We start from the raw sequence: 7,389 nt of genomic DNA, 5'->3' as shown, positions 1-7,389 counted from the left end.
GTTCTGAATCCTCTGCCATGAGCAGAAACACCTTCCACTAGAAAAGGTTTCTCAAAGTCCCATCCAACCTGGCTTTGAACACTTCCAGGCTTGGGGCAACCACAATTTTCTGGACAATCAATGACAGTTCTCACCAGCATCACAGTAAAGAATTTCTTCCAAATATCTAATTCTATTCTTTCAATTTAAGGCCATTCCTCCTTGTCCTGTCACTCCATGCCCTTGCCAAAAGTCCTTCACCATGCTCTTGGACCCCATTTCGATACTGGAAAACCACAGTGAGGTTTCCTTGCAGCCTTCTCTTCTCCAGGCAGAACAACCCCAGCTCTCCCAGCTCTCTTCATAGCAGAGGTGCTTCATCCTTTTAATCACCTTCCTGACCTTTCTCCTGGCTCCCTGCAGTAGCTCCACATCCTTCCTATGCTGGGGCCTCCAGATCTGTATTTCAGTGGGGTACCACAAGAGCAGAATCACCTCCCTTCTGCCCAGGCTGCTTTTGGTGCAGCCTAGCATAGAGCTCTCTGGCAAGGAAAAAACTGGGGATTTTGATAACTCCAGAAATATACACATTGATTCTTCAGCATCTAATGCTAGTTATGTATTTTTTATTTTTTTTTTAAGAAAGAAAGAGCAAAATTCTCTGGCAATAACTGCTGTGAGTCACATTATAGCTGCAAATGTGTTTTGTGGCAGGAAAGAAGGAAGTCAGGAGAGAATCTGAGCAGTGGAACTGTCTTGCTGGTTCTGCTTTGTCTGCAGAGACTCTGCACAACCACTTACCTGGTCCTCCCAATGGCAGGAAAAAAAATGGGGCACAGGAAGGGGGAATTGGTTGTGATGTGCATACATACATATGAACACTCAGGTATTTCCACATGAATAAAACTATGGTGCTTACCAGAGCTGCATATTCTGTCCCAGGCTAGATTAAAAATGAGTTTGCATATATTTTCTGTCAGAATCATTTCATTTAAAAAAAAAAAAAAAAAAAAGGCTTAAACATAGGAACAACACACAAAATAAAACAAATCCCTAAGCTTCGTGCCCTCCTTTTTTTCTCCCATTGAAACCAGAAATCTCACTTGTAAATTTATAATCAAGGACTGGTCTTGTTAGTTCACTGGAGATAGAGGTAGAGAACCACTGTATCATTATTATTTGGCTTCAATGTGACATCTGGTGGTGCCCAAATAAAAAAAAAAATATCTTCAAGTGGACCTCAGAAGGTCTCGCTGTTCACCATGTAAAATGATAAAATTTTCTCAGAGTTTGCATCTATTAAAAAAACCAAGAAACAGGAAAAAGATATTTCTGTTTGACAACCACTGCCTAGATTTGAGAGTAGGGCTGGCCTTGAATACCTTCTGCACATCTGTAATCCCAGTGCACAGCACACTGCATAAATTACTTGTGTTTGGCAAGAATGGCATGTGCACAGAGGCTGTGTCTTGGGTCACAGGCATGTGCATCCTTTTGCATCCTTTTGCATCCTTTACTGCTTCCTCAGAGCCAGCTGGGCCATGGATTATTTGGATATTATTTGAATCCAAATTCTTGAATATGTTTTCACACACCAACACACATGTACATGTAACGCACCTGGCTCAAGATTTTCCAAAGCCAGCCATGAGGCTGGAGCCTAAATAAGCCAGTTTTTGAAAGGCCTGGTTTTTCAGGACATGTTGTACATCTCATGACCATCATTCTAGATGGCTGAAGTTCATCTGCTCAATGCTATTGTTTTCTTTTGACAGTAGGACTCTGAATCCCACAAAACCCCCATGTTTTCCTCACAGAAATGAGAACCCAACTAAGTGTTTTGTCATGGTTGGTGACACTGATAAGAAGAAACCTTGCAGAGCATAATATGCTATCAAAAATTACCTTTTTATCCCCCCCCCTCTAACACATGTTAAATTAGCCAATAAGCCTTGAAGCTGTGCATACCTGATGATTAATTTATGCTATTTTGTGAGTGGTTTTTCTTTGAAAAAAAAGCTTCTATCATGCTAGATTTACAACATTGCAGAGTTTCACAATGTTGCAATGCTGTCTTCAATTCAGCCGCTTCATATTGAAATTTCACACACAATAATTGGCTGACCTTCACAGCTATGGCAGAAACTAATTAAAGCTGTAAGGCTTTGCTAGTTATGCTTTTGTGAAATGTGAAGTTTGGTGATAATGAAATATGGGGTGCAGATGCTATTGTCTCAGATAGTCTGTGTCCTTGGTTCACACTAATGAAGAACAGCAATTATTAAACAAAACGTATTTTCAACCATTAATTATTTGTGTTTTGATAGACTAAATGTCCCAGCAGCAGCTCCTTCTTCTTCACTTCTTCAAAAAGTCATTTAATGTAATTTTACAAGCAAATGGGAGAGTCCTGAGGATGCTGCAAGAGACTTTTACTGCATTTGGAGGATTGGCTTTAGACACATTCTGTGGTGCATTGCACAAGAAACTGCACCGCGAATAAAGGAGTGTTTTAGATGGGGTGATATTAAAGTTTGGGGATTTCATTCCTCTAGATGGAATCTGAGTAACACAATCATTATTTTGTTGTTAGATTCATAAAGAAGACAGAAATGAGTACATGATTTTAAGGATGGATGGAAAAGGGCTACATCCTGCAGTCCATCTTTCTTACCCATTTAAATGTGTCCTCTGTGATCTCACTTACTTCAGCAGAAGCAGAAGTTGATTTTTAATTATGGTCAGTTGGTGAAGATGCTCAGGTGCCCTCTCATTCTCAAGAATGACTGTTGGGAGAACATGGGGAAAAATTTTTTGATTTCCCCACTGAGCTGAAATGTGGACTGTGTGCATGTACCCATATCTTTCTCTTACATTTGTGTGCTTAGTACTATAGTTTCATAAATTTAGAACCACTATGGCTTGTGTCTTCCAGTCCCCTCCATTTATTTATGTTCTTTCTTTTTTCCCCCTATACCTCCTGCCAGTCCTTCCCTGTGTCATTCCCCCCAATGCCATGTGGGTTTCATGAACAGCCATTTCTCCTTTCATCTGCCAGGATGATCTGTTTAACGTCAGCTTGGTGTGATCTTGTTCTGATTGAGGGTTACTGTTCAGATTAGCTGGAGGAAGGACTTCACACTTGTTGGAGATACCCAGTTAGGCCAGCTGCACCTGTGGCTCCTTCACTTTATGCTCGATTCACCTTTTGGAGGGTGTTGGGTGGGTTCTTGTTGTGTTGTGCTTTGTTTTGTTGTCTCCCTTCTCTAGCCTATGATGCTCTGAAGTTTCCATGCCCACTGCAAGCAGCAGAGGTATTTGCACCAAGCTGAGGTGGAATATGTGCAGTCTGAGATGACAGCTGCCACCAGTGACATGTACGTGTGACAAGGTGTGCAGCAGCTATGAATGCTGGGGGTCACGGTGCTGAAGGCATGGAAGCAATGAAAATCTGGGAGATGCCATTAGAAACCATGACCTTCCCCTTGATGAAGTGACCAGCCTAAAAAACAGCAATTAAAAAGACTTCAGTGGTAATCCCTATGGAATTTCTTAGGAGCTGGATGACTCCTTTGAGCACCCCAGCCTGGCCATTGAGCAGCAGAGGTCTTCCATTAGAGCGGTGTTTTGTAGAGACAAATGATTTAAATATTTGCTGTTTACTTCAATACTGTTGTTCTTCCCATGTTCTTAATATTTGAAACATCAAGCCTTCAGTGATTAAATATATACATTGATAGTAAGAGTTTCATAACTGCTGTTAAATACCATTATATTTTTGTCCATTCTTGGAAATACAGTATTGTCCTGCCTGGAAGCTGTAATCATATAGAAGAATAATTCTTTACAGAAATAACTGTTTCAGGGGATTCTTTTCCATAAGCATTCAACTGTGGGTTTGTAGATAATGGTTTAGGAAAAGAGCATATGTATGTGCTACATACTTATGCATCTTGAATAGATACTGTTACCTGTACCTCAAAAACAGAGAAGGAAAGCTGAGACAGAATTAGAGACTTCTTATTCCTCCTCCCTGGACTGATATCCAAGGGTTGCTTCATTTAATTCTGGTATTTTTTTTGAGTAAGTCTCTCTGAGAGTCTTAGCCCTTTAAATACCTAAATATCTTCAGATCATTAACATACTTCCTCAACTGGGAATTTTGAATTCTCCAAACAAGCCAAACAGCAACTTGTTCAGGATGGTCAATAATGATGTTTACTAGATTTTCCTGCCCCTGGAGTGCTCTCCTCCTGGAGTTACTGCTAGAGGGAGTCCAGAAATGGTATCAAATCCAGGTAGATGTGGCCAGCATGGCTCCCAGTGATAAATCCTAGTCTTAAATTTGTGTGTGTGGCTTTCTTCTTCCTCGGGCAGGGTTTTCTTTATCTAGGCATCATCCAAGGGCTGCCTGAAGAGCAGCCCTGGATGCAGAGGGCATGTGCCCCTCCAGCCCAGCCTTGACCATGGTGCCTTCTTTCTATTGTCACTGTTGGCCACAGAGGTTTTCACTTGACTTGGCTTCTGTATATCCATGTAGCACCCTATATAGAATATATATAACATTTAACATTATATATATATAGCTTTTAACATATTCTATAGTCCTTGACATACATGCATGAAAAACAGAGGTACTGTCAGTGCTTGGTGGCCGTAATTAAGATTTCAAGGCAAAGGAACAATATGTACTGATATTGCAACACTTATTATAAAACTGAAGTTTTCCAGGCTTTTTCACTCATGTCTGTTCCAGATTTTGGAGACATCTTGGCTGTAGCAAGTTTCTCTTTGAGCATCTATGGAAAAGTATGGATGGGGGATGTGTGCATGTGTGTGTTTGGGCACACACGAATCCAAATTGCACAACAAGGCAGTTTCCTATTAGTTTCACTTTACAGCTTCTGATGTTTACTGTGACAAATTTCAGTAAGAGGGGATTTTGTATGCTGATTTATTTGTGAGGCCAGCTGTGTGACATTCATACATTGAATGTTTTTGAGTGACCTGCTTTCTGTGACTTTTGAAAGAGAATCTGGCATAGAAGAGTGAAATTAAACGAGTGAGTCACCACTTGCACTTAAAATACATTGGAAATTACCAAAAGCTTTAGTTTTTTCCGAACTATATTAAAACTATAGCAGGAAGATGAAATTCAGCATTCCTGATGCAATCTGACAAACACATGGAACACAATTGCTTGTAGTAGTGGTGTTTACAAGGTGCAAAGATGTCAGTGTGCAGGGGAGAGGGGTGAGGTTTTACAGCTCGGTGAAAAGGATATTCCCTGTGATGTAAATATTTTAGCAAGCAAGACTGTAATAAAGTAAAACTAATGAAAGACCAACAAACTACTAATCTTCTAATCCTGGAGAATAAATGAGCCTTTCGAAAAACCCAAATCCCAGAACTATAAAGACATTATTTCCAATAGCTTGGCAAATGCAATACTTTACTGTGTTACTATTTGCCTTTCTGTTAGTATATATAAATTTATGTGTGCAAAAGTGTAATATACAGGTCTTGTCTTTCTTGTTCACAAAGAGTAACGAGAAGTAATATAAAAGTAGGTGCTTCTGATGATGTAAATTTCAGCTTCTTAAAATTATTCCCTGGATTCCTTCGACTGATGATGTGTCAGCTCATATCACAGCCATGGCAGAGTCCAAACATGGGCCTGAAATTTCCTGATTGCCTCTGTTATTTGAACTTTTTTGCATTCTTGATCTCTGACTGATAGCTTCTCTTTCTTCAAGTGTTTTGACAGCTCCAGGGTTAAAGAGTAGTATCTTCAGAAAGCTCTATTGTGAAGTTTAGTAATCGACACCAATAACATAACAACATTAAATCATCCACTTTTTTATTTTTCTTTTTTTTTTTTTATTTTTTAGTGGATAAGCCAGTCTGCTTGTAAATATGTTAAAGGATAGTGTGTAGGTGGAAGAAGAATTATGCTACTATTTTAAGAGCTAATAAATCTTTATTTAAGCAAGGGACCGCTAAAATTTAATTAGGCATATAAAAGCAGAGATCATTCTAAGGGTAAAAATATGCCAATTCTCACAAGTAAAGACATCTGCTTTATGGAAAAAGAGTAAGTTAAAGTGTACTTCCCTGTTACTATGTCAATAGAAAAACTGGTTACAGGAGTTTAAGTTTAAAAAATGAGCAAAAAAAGAAAAAAATAATAATTTCAGGCTGTACACATGGGTATAAAAATGTGCTATGCAGTTAGTAACCTTGCCTGCTCCGCTTGGTAGTGTTATTGCCAACAAAGAATCTCCAATTCGTGAAGGACAGCCCTTTGAAAATACCATCTCACCAGCACACAGTTGGTGCTCTGCAGCCAGGCCTCAGCACACGGGTGAGCTGAAGCCTTTCTTAGCATTAGCTACGATGCCTTAGAGAGGGGTGCTGCTCATGGAAACCTTTGTGCACATCATGAAATAAATTGTGACTGGCATGAAAAGTCAGACTAAGTCATTTTGGAAGAGGAAAATTACATTGGACAACACATTGCTCTTGGCGGGTTTGCTCATGTGCCAGCCAGTGTTCTAGTAGGCACCAGGGGTAAAAAAAAAAAAAGAGGAATTCCTGATTTTTGCATGTGACATAACTTGTTCTTCTGGTAAGCTCAGTGTCACCATGGCAGTAAAAATAAAGCATCTTTTCCTCCCTCAGCATTACCAACATCTCGGAAAAAATCCTTGAAATTTTGTACCCTCTAAATCTGTTGTTCAGTGAAGAAAAAAAAAAAAGGTAAAACTACATGGACTATTAAAGGATCTCTTAAATTTACAAATCTGTATCAAGCTAAAATAAACACCTTCTCTAGACTGCATTTATTAATGAGCTCTGTCACACTTGTGGAAGTTACCCCGAGTTTAATTTCCGTCTGAGCTAAAAAGCCAGGCAGCACAGGCTGTGAGTGCAGCACCCTCAGCTCTGCACAGGGGCTGGTCACCAAACTGCAGGTGTGGGTTATTATCATGCAGATTGCTCATAAAAATTGCTGTGAGTGTTGAAGACTCTGTGAAAAGATGATAGAGGCTGGTTGTGTACCACCCTGGATAAATGTCTCTTCACTTGGGTGTGATTCTTACCTGGAACGTGTGGCTGGGCAGAGCTTTGGACGGCAGAGCGCAGAGCTCACCCCTGGGGCTTTGCTTGCTTTCCCAACATAATTATCAAATAACAAATACTCTTTCCTTCTGCCCAACTAGGACACAGTCTCTGACCTTTCCTACTCTTCCTGTTTTACTAGCCCCTAAGACCTCTGGAATCTTTTCTGAGCCATCATGTGGTGCCTCACGGGGTGCAGGCACAGCTACGTGGTGTAACAAATTGTCTGAGCAAATTGCTGAACCTATGCCGAAGATTTTGAAGAGCAGCTTATACAAATATCTGTCA

Source organism: Cyanistes caeruleus, chromosome 2 (assembly GCF_971803275.1).
Source record: "Cyanistes caeruleus chromosome 2, bCyaCae1.hap1.1, whole genome shotgun sequence".
Lineage (NCBI taxonomy): Eukaryota > Metazoa > Chordata > Aves > Passeriformes > Paridae > Cyanistes > Cyanistes caeruleus.
This window is presented reverse-complemented; position numbering follows the sequence as displayed.